At 36.3% G+C, this 14,139-nt stretch overlaps 1 pseudogene; it reads left to right on the forward strand.

The window, feature by feature from the left end:
• Positions 1 to 5,484, forward strand: part of LOC149229740 (uncharacterized) — a 35,172-nt pseudogene extending 29,688 nt beyond the window's left edge.
• Positions 5,485 to 14,139: the final 8,655 nt, after the last annotated feature.

Here is a 14,139-nt window from a genome sequence, read left to right on the forward strand (position 1 = left end):
TAAGAGACATCAATGATAGACAACAACAAACATAATAGAACTGATTAGACATCATTTATAACTCATACTGCAAAACCTTAGTAGATGTACGTGACTCTTATAAAGCATATCTTCGTATGTATGCAATTATTATTCACCACACCTGCATATAGATCTGTCCATACTACATAATATATATGTGACTACCTAGTAGAGGATCCATGCATGTACGTGACTACTCAGTGTAAAACCCACATACATATATGTAATCATTGAAACATACCTTCGCTGCAACACAACATTTTTCAAACCCAAATCACGACATGCAAAATATTATAGACACACATCATAATTTTATCATCACAGATCTATCAAACCATAAACAAATTATTCAATATATGGTCATTTCAAATCTATTAGATTCGATCCATCTCCATGCTCCCTGGTGCGCTCCTATTTCAGATCAAGTCATTCATCAATAATCCATCATATGCACACACTTAACACTTGATCTCCATCTCCTTATATAGTATAAACCTTAGCCAATACCTTAGGCCAATCCTATAGTAACATTGATGGTATTCTTTGACGATATCAAATATTTGTTGTCGCACTCATTATTATGGGTCAATACCATGGTAATGACCCCCGGTATTCAAAATACCATGGTGCAGAAATTGTATTTGATTTCTCTTCATCATACCTGCATATGTACACAACGTTTCTTCATAGGACCAGCATATACTTTTCAAAACTTCACTTTTATCATCCTTTTGTCTCTGAACTGATATTCCTTTGTCCATCCCACCTGTAGCATATGCATAACCATCATTTTGATATCTTTATCAAGTAGGTTTCCATCAAGGACAACACATTATTCATAATGCCAATAGGAGTTTCTCAAGGAAACAAAGAATAATCCAGTCAACATTTTTAGCATAGTAACAATAATGAAGTATGAAGCACCTCATGGGGAGAGAATCTCCAATAGTGTTCATTGAAGACATGCCATTTCATAGTACTTGTCCATTATGGATATAAGAGTCTCAAGTTGAAGAAAAAATATTGGTTTAGGAGCTTTCATTCGATTAGATAAACACAAAATATTTATATGTAAACTAGTGCAAAGAATGACAACTGAGTGTCCTAGAAGCTATGGTTACAAAGATCATGACAACTATTGAACATCCTTGAGATAATGATCATAATTGTCATAAGAAATTTCATGAAGACAACATTTGTGAAACTAAGGATGCAAGAAGTTTTTGTTGTGATGCTTGTGTATTGTTGACATTTCCTCATAATTATCACTCAGAGAAACTATAGAATATGGGGAATATCATGCTAATCAACATTCAAGAAGTGTTGATTGTTATGAGAAATTTTCTCAAGTCAGCAAATTTGTGAGCCAAAACCCAAAGATACTATCTTAGTAGTATGAATAAACAATATGCAAATAAACTATATCAATGAACAAATAAAAATAAAAATGATGCCTCCATGCAAGGAATAGTGCCTTCATACAACAGTTATATAACGTTGAGTAATTCAGTCAAGATGCAATCACTAGAAGTAGGCTTAGCATTGGAAATTCAACATAACATCATGCATTGACCAAGCTATTCAAAAATAATATGCCAAGAAAAAGAATTTTTCAAATACAAGAATTTCACTTGTGCTCTGAAAATAGTAACTCGGATCCATATACAAAACCAACTCGAAATTCAGTTGCAATTCCAAATAAGAGTGAGATACCTAGTTTTAAAAGAGAGTGGTTTATCTCATTGATTATGCCCAAGGTTGGTAGGTGTACTTATTAAACATAAAAAGTATATGGATTAATATGAGTACAAAAGCTCTTATAATCTATTTTTCCTATTGCAAGGAATACCTTGTACAAGTGACAACTGATTAACCTAACAAATGAGATCAATTTATTTAAGAAAAATCTAAGGTAGTAAGAAATGAAAATGTTTTACCTCGTTCACTAAAAATCATTTTTAGACCTAGACTCAGATTTTACAAATCTATATCAAGTTTCACCATTTTATGGTAGAGGAAGTGGTGAGAGAGGCATTGTTAAGAACTTATGGGATATCTCGGCATTGGAGGCAGGGTAATAATCCTATTTGAAGTCTGATTACATGGATCAATCTATGATCATGATACTTCATATCTTCATTATATATATTAACAATAATCAAGGTTAGCATTTGTTGAGCATCATCCATGGGATGAAAGAAAGGAGAGGACGATCTGTCTGTCTAGACCGGTAAAAATAAGATGAAATTTTTTGTTGTTGACGATTATGAATATGCTATTGTTGATGATCAGTCAATTCATGACACCCATTGCCATTGAGTATTATGGAGGATGAGCTATCTACCTCTCTCCAAGGTATGGCGCTATTTATAAACAAAAAGAAAAATAAAAATGATAATAAGTCAAATTTATATGCAATAAGAAGGGAAAGAAATCAAATTCAGATGAGGAAGACGATGACTATGGAAGTGACACTACTAATGGTAATGGTGATGTGAAGAAAAATAAATAAAAGAGGACTAAAAATAAGCCTAAAATTAAATATAGGCAGACAACATGATTACTTGATGCAGGAATAGGACCGTTATGACAGTGAGAGTGTTATTCACTCACGCTATTTATTTTGGCAATGGAAATGTTATAACACAAGTACTAGTAGAACTATGGTAGGAACATATGTTATTGTTGGAGAATCTAATTCCAACCACTTGCTAGGTGTAATAGTCATCCATCCAAGTGTCATAGTTAGTTGAATTTAGTCAAGTTATCTTGAGTTCAGTTCAATCTTACTACAACCATTTATTACTTATGTCTCCAATGTAGTCTTATTTAACTGATTCATAATATTGAGAAGAGAAATCCTAGTCTCCACGATTTCTCTTCATTATTTGTCATGGTAGCAGAGAGGAAAGAGCAAGTTTCATAAGACTCCCGAGAGAGAAACGTCTCAATTATTTTTAGTAAGTGTTGTCTGAATTCATAGATGAGAGGTTGAAGAGAAACTATGAAAATAACTTCAATTTTACACATGTGAAGATATAGAAGTGTGTTAGTTTCACACCTTTAAAGAAAACACAGTGTGTCACCTTTGCAAAGGTTATTAAACAAGTAAAAAAGACAGAGATAGAAATAGAAACAAATATAGAGGCAGAGGCAAAGAAGGAAGCCCAGAAAGAGAAAATAGAGACAAAGTCAAAGGAAGAGAAGGAAGCACAATGGGAAAAAGCTCTCATTGTAAAGAAGAAGGAACATAACCAATGTGGTTCTGCAGATGTTTTTAAACTTACCATTGATTTAAAATGTGTAGGTAAATAGGACAATTATGAAGAAGAGTTAAATTTTCTTGAAACATGGCTTGCAACATTATAGAAAATGACATGTGGCAATAGTCCACATAAAAGCCGATATTTGAAGAACTACAAGATATACTTAGATAGCCTGGAACAATGGAAGACCTGCACCAGCAAATAATGAAACTGAGGTTTGAAGGATACAAGAAAAAGAAAAAATTGAAACAATTTAGAGGGCATAGGATCTGGAAGAAAAGAATAAGAAAATCCAGATGATCTCAAATTTTAAACTGTAAGCCTAGCTAAGACATAGCCAAGCAGTCATCTTAGTTTAAATTTTTTTGTGGTTGAACTTAAGGGGGAGTGTTGGAGAATCTAATTCCAACCACTTTCTAGGTGTCATAGTCATCCATCCAAGTGCCATAGTTAGTTGAGTTTTGTCCAATTATATTGAGATTAGTTCAATATTACTCTCGTCATTTATTACTGATGTCTCCAATGTAATCTTATTTAACTTATTCATAATATTTATAAGATTAATCATCTGCTCCCTAATTTCCCTTCATTCTTTGTCATGGTATCAATCCTCTGCTCCACGATTTCTATTCATTCTTTGTCAGTTACATCAACTAGTTGATACTGTATTGGCATGAATATGGCATATGCATTGTATTGGTAGGATTGTGGAATGTTACATAATGAATGTGTTATAGTTAGAGGTCACCAAAGATATGTGTTATGACATAGGATGCTAGATATGAATAGAAAATGATGCCAAAGATGCTACATAATCGTTATGGTCAAAGAAGGCCAGAGGTATGCCGATCCTAGTAAGGAATAATAACATTACAAGTCTCTCTACCTAGATCTGATATACGTTAGAAGTGCAAACATGAGGATGGAATCGAGAGTGAATGCATGCAATGGAGGCAGTAATTCTGAATTCAGGAAGGAATAATGTGAGAATTAAGGAGAAAATCGCGTAGCTGAAAACTGTGGTGGGAAATTATTAGAAACATTACAACCAAAATGTAAAGATGAAAGTTACATTATCAATAGTTTCAAGAAAAATGGGCAAAACAATTGAAAATTTTGTATCACAGGTCTTCGCCAGAGATATTCCCACATTTCAACTACAGAAATGGCCATGGAATATTATTCACCAACCAACTTATCATGGTACACCAACTAGAGTTGAAAGGAGGTCCTTCTCTCCTTAGATTACTAGTTGGCTTAAAGTGTCACTCGTCCTCAATCAGAATGGTAAAATTTAGGAAAAAATGCGTTGTAATTTATGTAGCATGGAAGGAAACACTTCGATATGTTTTGTTCCTTTTCACGTTTTCTAGCACATTCGCTTCAGTACATGAAGCTATGAAGCTATGCCTACTTTTGGAGGATGTGCCAAAACTGCAAGGTGGCAAGCTTTTCATGCCGTGGAAAGCTCTTCTTACGATAACAATTGTTAGACCTTCGATGCTTCTAACAGGGTTGAATATATAGCACACAAGCTTAAATAATATATTCAAATGCAAGAAATTATACTTGCATCCTATGTGATATTAAAAGTAAAAATTTTGGACCCTTGTGTAGGCCATTGACGTGGACAGATGGAGGCATTTTTCTATTGTGCTGCGAAAGTTCCCAGAGCATGTTGTTGACTGTAATGTGTGGAATATTCAAGGAAAAAATTGTGTGAACCTTGGCTCAAGTTGTGCACAGGTTGGTTGTATTACAACCTTGGTTGGCACCCATGTCATTTTGACATACTTTCCCGAATTCTTGAGAAGAACGTGGAGGATAATGTGAAGAAAGTAGGTGGATGTCGTATAACACAAGTGAGGGAATTAACATGGGGAGAAGACTTGGATTCTGATATGTTGAACCTTCCTCTAGATTATGTCCTTGGTTCAGATGTTGTTTATAATGAGGACATTGTTCATGGATTTATTACTACTATACAATGTCTTTGCAGAATCCAGAATAATATTTATATTTCTAGCTAGCTTCACAATGAGGTTGTGCTTGAGTACTTTTTAGAATGTGCATTGAAAAGCTTCATTATTGGGAAAATTGAGCAAAGGATTTGGCACCCACAATACAAAAGTTGACTTGGCACCCACAATACAAAATTTGACGAGTTGTAATCTTTTTACTGACTGAGAAGTTGTAAAATATGGTTTTAGATGCTTATTACTAAGTTTTCAAAAATCATTTGTCTACTTTGACATAAATAGGAGCACCATAATACATATTAAAGGATTTTTTTTAATAGGAAAAGTATATGCAAGTGTTGTGGGAAGGGATAGTGTTGAACTCTCAATTAACTGATGAAGAGATTAGAAGGTGATCCTTAACCCTTGGATAAATTGGATTACTATTAGCAGCTTTAGGCTTTTGAAATAGAACTTGAATTTACCTTTCTATAAGTAAATAATTTAAGGATAAATAAGTGTTGGCCACCATAGTGGAGGCCCCCTTGCCATTGATGTCAAAGGGGGAGGAAAGGAGAAATAAGGAGAAACAACTCTTAGGAACATAGGGGGAGGAAAAATGTTTCCATCAATGTTGAAGGGGGAGATTGTTGGAAAAGTTGTTATTGATGGAAAAGTGTATTGAAGGTTTCATGTACTGCTGCTAGTGTGTCTTAAAGATGAGTATTTATTGTTGTCCCTATGAATTGTTGATCATGTAAAGCTTATCAGAAGTATTTTCTTGTAGATGTTGTGATGTAAATGGTTGAATATATGTCGATGTAAATGCTTGAAGATTGATGTAAATGGTTACTGATCTGGCAAACCCTCATTGATGCAGGTCAAGTATAGAGGTGCATGAAAATGTTGTGATGTAGGTGGATGAAGATGTTGTGATGAAAGTGGATGTAACAATGGAGTGATCCAAGGAACCTCATGTTTTCCAAATGAACCTATATTTCTTGACATTATTTTATCCTTGTTTTATGTAAGCATTAAAGTGTCGTATTAATCATTTAAATAATATTTGGTGGATCATTAATCTTGTTTTGATATTCAAAATCTGAAATATGTGAAACGAATAACTAGAATACAAATAAGAAAGATTTCATTGTAGATTTCGACGTGGAATACAAATAGTAAGCAAGTTATGTAAATAAAATGGTGTGATTTTCAATGGTAGAATGGTTGGTTTTGTTAGAGAGAAGATGAATAATTTTGTGAGACCTAGTTCATGAGTTACTTGGCATGAAGAGAAAGAGGAAGAGGAGAATATGTGATGCAGAAATAAGGAGAAGGAGAAAAAGGTAAGCAGTTGTAAAGAGAGAAGAAGCATTGTTCAAAACATAAAAGGAGTCCAAGTAAATTGACAAAATAAATATTTAATGTGTTAGGTATTTTTGTCTCCATTCAGGTGGTAGCCTGAAAAAGAAAAGGTTGGAGCCAGTAGTGGAAGTAGGAGCTTCCTAAGAAGTTATAGCTTGTAGAAGAAAATGAAGGTAGGATCCCTCTGTAGGTAGAAGCCTACAAAAAATTGATGTAAGGGGGAGTGGAAGATTTTAGTAAGTTATAGCTTGCAAAATAGTAGAGTGGTTGGAGCCTCCAAAATCTGATGTAATAGAGGAAGTATGAGCATTCCTTTACATCACAACAACAAGATATTTTTGGTTTTTCCCTTTATGGGTTTCCACTTATATCTACTGTCTAGAAGTGCTTCTTTTGTGTGATGATTCTTATGTTGTAGTTGAATGTTGTTCATATCTTAAATATACTTTCTATATGATGTATCATTACTCATTTAATAGGTCATATAACTATAAGAAAGAAAAGGAAAAACATGAATTTTATGTCTATGAATGCACTATACTGATTAACCCTCCCCTCATTATGGTCATGTTTCCAACAAAGAATTATGGAAGAATACTCTGAAATGGAAGAAATCATCATAAACACCATAATAAAAGCGAAAACAATAAGAATCATGTAGTAAACCAATGGTTGGTTTATTCTCTTTCCATATTGTTCGAATGGAAATAACATATCGAATGAAATGATACAAAGCCAACCATTGACTTACTACACGGGGATTTTTATTTGAATGCGTGTAGGTGGATGCTTTCACATAAATTCATTTAATTAACAATATCCTCTAAAATAAATTAGTAGCGTACTATAATCTTAAAGGTATTCTAAACAAGCCTAGAATCTGACTTTCCATGACACTTTTTTTTAAATGTATGGTGAAGAAAAAAATTGAAACATCAATTGTGATTGGTAAGAAAAAATTGAAACCATAAATTTGACATCCAATATTATAGGTTATACATGTCATAAATTCTGTGGCTATTTTATATACGAAGGGTGAGATATATTTCATCACCATCCATTGTCAGGCCATAGGAGAGAATGATCAAATATATTGGCTCAGTGAAAGAGACTAAACCAAGTGAATTGTAACACCCTCCTCCCACATCTACCCAAGTAACCAACCAACCAAGATAACCAAGCGACGAGAGGCCACTATGATATGATTCGACCTCCTAAGTCATGTTAAGGAAGTTGATCTGAAGCAAACACACCATACAGACCTTCAACATCAACGTTAGGACCCTTAGGAACCATCCCAGACTTTCTGCCAACCAACCCCTGGGTCCTAGTGAGATCTTGAACCACTTGACCCCTAGACGCTCCCATGCTATTGGCCTCCCAGTGTCCAGGAGGCTCTGGATGCTCCCATGAAAAGGAATGCGAGTGTCCAGGGATATTTTTCTCAGCGTTATCCTAGCATCCCTGGGATTTGATTCACTTTCTAAGGCCCAGAGCTCAAGTCACTGGCCAGAATTAAATTACACCTTCAGAATACTAAGATAACAGGGAAATGACAGTACAAATGCAGTTACTTGAATAATACCTTGACTTGACCCCTACTAGCCATGACAGGAATTTCATCAAACATGTCATGAATATGTAATCAACAGGTGTAAATAACACATATGAGCATATGGGTCTCATACTTAGCTAAGAATCGCTAAGAGGCATTGATTCCTCAACACATTAGCTTCCATTTCATCCATTAGGTCATAGATACATTGTTCGTTCATTTACAGGTAAAAACATGATGAGAGCCATACATTGCTACCATCATAAAATATATACATAACCGACATAATAGAAACATAAATACCAAGTAAATCACAGCCATATAACCCAAATATAAACAAGTATAATAGTCATATAAATACAAGGAGAAGTAACCTCATATTGATGATGCAAAAACCGAACCCAGGATGGGATTTCCATGTTACACTCGACCATAGAATGGCTGAGCCAAATCTCTCTTCAGCTAGTCACCCCCATACCATAATCCAAGCATGAATGTGGGATCTCATAAAACACATCAATCAAAACCATCTAAGGCTTCGAGAGGAAAAACCCACCTTAACCCATCAAACAGTGATTCCACCTCATGGTCGGACATCACAAAACGATCACCAGATTGGTATCTACCCAATCCTTCCAAGTATCCTGAGCGTTTGTTCCAACCAAGGCTTCCATGACTAGTAAATCAACCCACAATTGTCACCAGGCTTCCAGAGTGTTTGTCCAACTAGGGCTTCTAGGACTAGTAACTCAACCCACCAAGGACTTCCAAAGCACATTTTTCCAACCAAGGCTTCAAGGACTAGTAACTCAACCCAAGTTGTTACAGGTCTTCCAAACCATTTTTTCAAATAAGGCTACAAGAACTAGTAACTCAACCCAAGCTAAGGAAACATGAGAACCAACCCAAAACAAAACAAAGAAATAAATCCACAATCACCATGGTTATCCAAGAAATGGCAAGGCTAGGCAAATCCATTGTCAATCCTAACCATCCTCCATGCCAATTAGAAATCATGACCAATACACCACACGCATATGCCATGCATGCCAAAACTAGTGAGGAAAATATACATGCAACTCATTACATGCAAGAAAAACCCATTATAGCTACTGATCCCGATGTCCTCTTGTGATTTCCTACTCTTTCTTTGCCTTCTTTCTCCAAATATCTAATTATTCCACACTCTCCAAGAATGTTCCAGGAAACTCTAAGTATCCAAGAATGAGAGAGAGAGAGAGAATAATGAGAGAGCTCCAAAACTGAACTAAAAAAAGTTTGTGTACTGATCCTCATAAGCCTTTTTATGAATAAGGCCTCTATTTTCTTCATTTTCCATTATTTTCCTTCAATTTCCTCCTCACGTGCAACCTGTGACCTTTCACCTTCCTTTTCTCTTAATTTCCATTATTTTCATAAATAAATGTGCTAAAATGCCATTTTTCCTTTCCAAAGCCTTAGACATTGCCTTTGCCAATTTCCTTAGCCAATAATAACTGATGAACACCCACACTAGAATGTCTTGCCCAACATTCAACTTGTAATAAGTCTCCCATCAACCGTGGTTATTATTTTCCTTTTATTAACTTTTATTACATGGAATTTTCACCAGGGTTGTTACAGAACCCTCCCCCTTGGGGGAACACCATCTTCGTTATTCAACAACACCTATAACCATAAGGCTGCTGTAAAAAAAATATATTGCCAATGGAGATTTATAACTTAGCTCGATGTAGTATTTACAAGGATCCACCTGCTAAGAAGTAAACCAACATGAAAACATGACATCATAATGACATGAAACCCATACTGCTTATTGGAGAATTATAACATAGCTCATGGAGGTATTTACATCCATCTACATATGTGCATATATAAAACATCACCAAAACATGTACAAAAACATATACCAAGACATATACCAAGACATATACCAAAACACCATACCAAAATTGTTTTTCCTCAACCGACATACATTGAAGGATACATAGCCCACATCTGATCCACCATCTCTCATGTAGCTTAATCGGGCCCAAAGTGCTTCCATTGCACCTTAACCTTCTCACTTTCTTGGTTATGGAGCATGAGCACCTTTTTATGCAATATACATTAAGGCTCCGACTGGAATTCTCCATTTGGGTCCACCTGTAATACAGTCCAGTCAATCACATGATCAACATCTTTAACATACATATTAACCAATGACATATGGAAAACATCATGGAATTTCAATTTCGGAGGTAGTGCAAGTCAATAGGCTACTGGCCAAATCCTCTTAATAATAATGAAGGGTCCACGAAACTGTCGTGCCAACTTGGCACATGATCCAATCTGTAAGGAGCTCTTATTTGGTTTGATGCGCAAACACACTTGTTCCCCAACCTAGAACTCCTTAAACAACATGTTCTATTATGCATAACTCTTCTGCATATCCTTTGTGGCCTTTAGATTTTCCTTGATTACATGGATTTCCTATTCCATGTCTGCCAACATGTCTAGCCCAATCAACACCCTATTAACTGGATCACTCCAACTGATAGGAGTATTGCAACTCCGCCCATACACTGCCTCAAACAGACTCATCCTCAAACATTCCTAATACCCATTGTTGTAACTGAACTCTATCAGTGGAAGATACTCTTACAAATTTTGTTGCCGATGCATCACATAAGTCCTCAACATGTCCTCCAATATCCTATTCACCCTCTTTGTCTTTCCATCTGTCTGCAGTTGATAAGCTATATTGAAGGCCAACTCTGTTCCTAAACCTGCAAACAACTCCTTCCAAAACATGGAAGTGAACTTTGCATCCTTATCTGACACAATATTCTTTGGAATTCCATGAAATATAACCACGTCTCTGATGAATACCTATGCTACATCACTTGCTGAGAATGTAGACTTCACTGGAATGAAGTGCGCAATCTTTTTCAACCTGTCCATAATAACCGTGATGGAATCATGTTGTTTCACAGTCCTCAACAAACCTATGATCAATTCCATGGAAATGACCTCCCATTTCCATTATGGAATCGCAATCGGTTGTAGCAATCCACCTGGATGCTTACATTATTCCTTCACACACTGACAATCAAAACAACTAGCCATAAAATCTGCTACATCCCTCTTCAGGTTCAACCAATAATAAAATATTTTGACTATTGTGAGTGTCTTCTGATAACCTAGGTGACCTGAATATGGTTTCACATGAAACTCTCTCAAGATCACCTTCTTGAGCTCACTGTTATCTAACACATATATCCTATCTTCAAATCTAACCAATCCATCTACTGTAAGGCAATAATCCATGTCCTGTGCACCTGCACATGTATGTAAACATGTACCACTACCTATACATGTACCACCACATGTACCTGTACCACCACATGTACCTGTACCACCACATGTACCTGTACCTTTACTTTGTTGCAGCCTATGCATAATCTCCATATACCTGACATCCTACTAACCTGCTTGCAAAATCCTATCATGTAATTTTGTCCCATAGGAGTTAATAACTGCTAAGTGATTTACCTATACGCGCCTGCTAAGAGCATCTGCCACCCTGTTCTCTTTACCTTTGCTGTACCTGATCTCAAAATTGAACTCGCTTATCCTGACCAACCACTGAGCCTTCTTACCATTTAGGTTTGGTCGATCAAATAGATACCACAACCCACTATGATCACTCATCAAAATAAACCTCTTACCCAGAAGATAGTGTCTCCACATATTCAATGCATGTAAGATCGCTACTAAGCCAAAATCATATGTGGGGTAGTTCTGCTCATTCTCATTCAGTTTTTGTGATTCATAGCATACCACCTGTCTATCCTACATAAGGGCTCCACCAAATCCTTTCTTGAAAGCTTCTATGCATACTGCAAACTCTTTCTCCAGATCTGCAATGTTTAACACTGGTGCATGTGTCAACAATTGCTTAAGATGCTCAAAACTAGCCTCACACTCCTCTGTCTATTCAAACTTCTTACCTTTTCTCTACAATGATGTGATAGGATAAGAAATCTGTGAGAAGTTCCTGATGAACCTCGTGTAATAACCTACCAATCTTATGAATGACCTCACCTCATCTACATTCCTAGGAGATACCCACTCCATGATGACCCTTATCTTTTATGTATCTACTACAATGCCCTCATTGGAGACAAAATTTCCCAAGTAATTTACCTCAGTCTAGAAGAAACTGCACTTGCTGAGATTAGAATACAATTGATTCTCTCTCAACAACCTCGACATTGCTACTAAATGCTCGACATGCTCTTCCTTATTTTTAGATTATACCAATATGTCATCAATGAACACAATAACACACTTATCCAAGTATGGATGCAACACACTATTCATCAAGCACATAAATGTAGCTGCAACATTAATCAAACCGAATGGAACTAAAACAAACTCATAATGCCCATACTTGGTCCGGAAGGTCATCTTGTACATGTCCTCCTCTTTGATGCGTACCTGATGATATCCCGATCTCAAATCAATCTTCAAGAACACTATTTCACCCTTCAACTGATCGAATATGTCATCAATCCATGGAAACAGATACCTGTTCTTGATGGTCACTTTTTTCAACTACCTATAGTCAATGCACAATCAAAGAGTACCACCTTTCTTCTTCACAAATAATACTAGTGTGCCCCAAGGTGATACACTTGGTCTAATGTATCCCTTGTCCAACATTTCCTTCAACTACAACTTCAACTCTACCAACTTAGGTGTGCTCATCATGTAAGGTGCTTTTGAAGCCATAGCTTCCCCTGGCACAACCTTAATAGAAAAATCCACTTCCCTGTGAAGTGGAAAATCTGCAATGTCCTCAGAAAATACATCCTGAAACTACTGTAGAACTAGGTACCTACTCAAAACATATGCATCCTCAACTTCCTTACCTTTGTCACTAGAAATGTGCACTGTGAATACATACACCATTTCCTATGACTGTTCTTTTCCTGCAAAGTTTTTACCATCCTAATTGATGTGGCTTTCTTCTTACCCTGTAATGCCCTTGGTTCCCCATTTTCATTCAAGCACTCAATGGCCTTATCATAACAATCCACCTTGGTTCTATGAAGGTACAACCAATCCATGCCCAAAACATATTATATGGTCCCAATGGTAATACATTCAAATGTGTTATGGTAGGCATACCATTGAAATCAAATGCACAAGCTCTTACCCAATGATGAACTCACTTATTTGTACCTATAGCCAACTGCACTAACCAAGATTCTGCATGCAATTCCTTACTCAAACCACACTTATCCACCAAGCCAGGACTAACATAGTTGTAATTATATCCAGGGTCAATCAAAATAGAAATAAATTGATCACAAAGCTTACCATCCATCTCAATGATAGATGCCTTATGGTGTTCCTGTTTGTTATCCAATGATGCATAAATATGAGGAACGCTCTGATCAACATCCCCAACATTGTGTGCCTCCTACACACTATATATCTAAGGCATACCACCCTGATACCATGGGCAATCTCTCCTGCGATGATCCCATCCACAAGTCCAACACCGCATGAGCTCCTTATTTTTTCTCCTTAGATCAATGTCCCTGTCCTCTGTCGGATGCATTGAACCTCTTAGGTGGTGCAACGTTCTCTTTATTTCATGAATCTTGTGGTCTTACTTGCTTCTTGTCCCATTTTCCCTTGTTCTTTGAATTACCTTTCCAGTCTGGCTTAGTCTCAGATTTGCGCTTTGATTGTTTGTAGCAATGCTTTAGCTTTTAGATGGCCTCCTACAATTATCTAGGCTCATCGAACTCAATCCTATATTTGAATACCATTGGTAACCCACTAGTGAATCTCTAAATCTTAGCCTTCTCCTCCTTGAGGTAAGGCACATACCTCAGTAGCTCCAAGAACTTGCTATTGTACTCATCATTTGTCATATATCCCATCTTTAGCTCATAGAATTCCTTTGCACTACCATAAA

Source organism: Pinus tabuliformis, chromosome J, assembly GCF_031772625.1.
Source record: "Pinus tabuliformis cultivar Carrire ecotype Pingquan chromosome J, CPIR1, whole genome shotgun sequence".
In the NCBI taxonomy this organism is placed as follows: Eukaryota; Viridiplantae; Streptophyta; class Pinopsida; order Pinales; family Pinaceae; genus Pinus; species Pinus tabuliformis.